Below are 3,315 nucleotides of genomic sequence, written 5' to 3'. Positions count from 1 at the left end.
AATCATGGATCGGCTGCCTCCTGCACGCCCCCTACTGGAGAGAGAGAGAGAGAGAGAGAGAGAGAGAGAGAGAGAGAGAGAGAGAGAGAGAAACATCCATGATGAGAGAGAATCATGGATCGGCTGCCTCCTGCACGCCCCCTACTGGAGAGAGAGAGAGAGAGAGAGAGAGAGAGAGAGAGGGAGAGAGAGATAGAAACATCCATGATGAGAGAGAATCATGGATCAGCTGCCTCCTGCACGCCCCCTACTGGAGAGAGAGAGAGAGAGAGAGAGAGAGAGAGAGAGAGAGAGAGAGACAAATCCATGATGAGAGAGAATCATGGATCGGCTGCCTCCTGCACGCCCCCTACTGGAGAGAGAGAGAGAGAGAGAGAGAGAGAGGAACATCCATGATGAGAGAGAATCATGGATCAGCTGCCTCCTGCACGCCCCCTACTGGAGAGAGAGAGAGAGAGAGAGAGAGAGAGAGAGAGAGAGAGAGAGAAACATCCATGATGAGAGAGAATCATGGATCAGCTGCCTCCTGCACGCCCCCTACTGGGATCGAGCTCACAACCTGGGCATGTGCCCTTGACCGGGAATCAAACCATGGCCTCCTGGTTAAAAGGAGCCACACCAGCTGGGCTAAAATCACTTTTTTTTTCCCCCAAGTACCAACTCAGGTCTTTAGGAATATTAGACAGACTAGAGGCCCGGTGCACGGATTCGTGCCCCCGTGGGGTCCCTCGGCCTGGCCTGCGGGATCGGGCTGAAACCGGCTCTCCGACATCCCCCGAGGGGTCCTGGATTGGGAGAGGGTGCAGGCCAGGCTGAGGGACCCCACCGGTGCATGATCGGGGCCGGGGAGGGATGCAGGAGGTTGGCCAGCTAGGGAGGGACCGTGGAGGGCTCCAGGGTATGTCTGACCTGTCTCGCTCAGTCCCGATCAGCCAGACCCCAGCAGCAAGCTAACTTACTGGTTAGAGCATCTGCCCCCTGGTGGTCAGCGCACATGATAGCAACTGGTCAACCGGTCGACTGTCTGCCCCCTGGTGGTCAGTGCACGTCATAGCAACTGGTCAACTGGTTGACTGCCCCCCTGGTGGTCAGTGCACGTCATAGAGAGTGGTTAAGTGGCCTTAGCATATCATTAGCATATTCTGCTTTGATTGGTTGAATGGACGACCGAACACTTAACATATTAGGCTTTTATCATATAGAATATTATTTCTCACTCGTATTTTTTCCCCCCGCCATTCTTTCTTCATCACCCCCTATCGCATTATAGGGCGAGATGAACACCTACTCAATAGGCCAGTGGTCGGCAAACTCATTCGTCCACAGAGCCAAATATCCACAGGACAACGATTGAAATTTCTTCTGAGAGCCCAATTTTTTAAACTTAAACTTCTTCTAACGCCACTTCTTCAACATAGACTCTCCCAGGCCGTGGTATTTTATGGAAGAGCCACACTCAAGGGGCCAAGGAGCCGCCTGTGGCTCGCGAGCCGCAGTTTGCCGACCACTGCAATAGGTGGATGACTTGTGTTTTAAATACTTGGCTTTCTTCTTCTGCGACGGAGAACCCTGGGCCTGAAACAGATGTGCCCTCATGAGTATTCCATGCAACCTCATGGTGGTATTCATTAAGGTACAATGAATTCTGTGTGAATTAATCAAGGCCCCAGTCTGAGATGTATATTTCCATTGGACACGGGTCCTCGAAGGGGCCCTGATGGATCCATCATTAGCAGGATTAGGTTTGAGGTTAAATTAGGCATTCACGGCTCCGGCAGCTCATCCACACGGATGGCCCCTATGACCCCGTCCCCAGCAAGCTCACCCTTCAGAACCCCTGCATCTCGCTGCTACGAAGCCATCTAGGGTCGACCTCAATGACTCTGGTCCCATACACCCTCCCGCTAAGAAGTTTTGATTTCTGCCCGGCCGGCGTGGCTCTGTGGCTGAGCGTCGACCTATGAACCAGGAGGTCACGGTTCGATTCCCGGTCAAGGGCACATGCCTGGGTTGCAGGCTCCACCCCCAGAAGGGGGCGTGCAGGAGGCAGCCGGTCCATGATTCTCTCTCCTCATGGATGTTTCTCTCTCTCTCTCCCTCTCCCTTCCTCTCTGACATCAGTAAAAATATATATTTTAAAAACACACACAAAAACAACAACAAAAAATATATATTTATATATAAATATATACATGGAGTGGCCAGATGACGATGATCTCTGAACGCATCATCATCTGGCCACTCCGTGTCCATCCTATAGAATAAAAGGCTAATATGCAAATGGTCCCCTCGACCAGGAGTTCGACCAGCAGGCAGGCCGGCCAACCGCCCAAGTCCCCTCCCCCTGGCCCCCACCCATGCACCAGGCCTCTAATCCTCTAATATACACACACACACTGAGTGGCCAGATTATTATGGGTTCAGAGATCATAATAATCTGCCACTCAGTGTATATTTATTATTTCAGAGACGAAGAGAGAAGGAGAGAGAGAGAAACATCGATGAGGAGAGACTCATGGACTGGCTGCCTCCCGCACTCCCCCTACTGGGGATGGAGCCCACAACCCAGGCCTGTGCCCTTGACCTGGGAATCGAACCGTGACCTCCTGGTTCCTAGGTCCGAGGCTCAACCACTGAGCCACGCTGGCTGGACACTTTCTATTTATTTTTTAAAAAAGGAGTTTCCATTGCATGACGTCCAGACTTGCCTATAAATCCGTAATAAAAAAAAATGCAGTTTAAATTTCTAAAAACGTGTGTGATGGGATTCATCCTTCTAAACCCTTACCCTCACGCAGGCATGTTCACCACCAATGCTTGGCTCACACTCGTGTGCGTTCATGGAAGTCACAGGTCGAGGCCTCCTGCATGCGCTGAATTATTAAAGACCGCGGGGAAGGGAACACGCATCCTTTTTAGAGCTCATCTCTCCCGCCACTGCCCGGGGCAGCGCGTCCTTTTAAGTCTTCTTTCCCGTGATGATTTTCCTCCCGGTGAAAATGCAGGCTGTGGGCCCACCGTGGGCTCGACAGCCCTTATTAAATCATATCTCGTCTGCGGGCGGCCGTGCCGACGATCCATCTTCCCCGAGGTTTGCGTTTTCCGGGGGGGACTCAGACGGGGGGAGCGTGTGGCCTGCCTCCTTGAAGTCACCTTCGTTCGAGAACGAAATAGCCAAACCAGGTTTCCGAATTTTGCATTTTCACCAAAGATGCTATGTTGCTGTTGTTGTTGTTAATCTTTACCCAAAGATATTTTTTTCCATTGATTTTTAGAGAGAGTGGACGGGAGGGAGAGAGGCAGAGAGACAGAGAG

The sequence above is a fragment of the Plecotus auritus genome (assembly GCF_963455305.1).
Source record: "Plecotus auritus genome assembly, chromosome: X".
Classification (NCBI taxonomy): Eukaryota; Metazoa; Chordata; class Mammalia; order Chiroptera; family Vespertilionidae; genus Plecotus; species Plecotus auritus.
The sequence above is the reverse complement of the archived record's forward strand: the minus strand, read 5'-3'. Positions refer to the sequence as shown.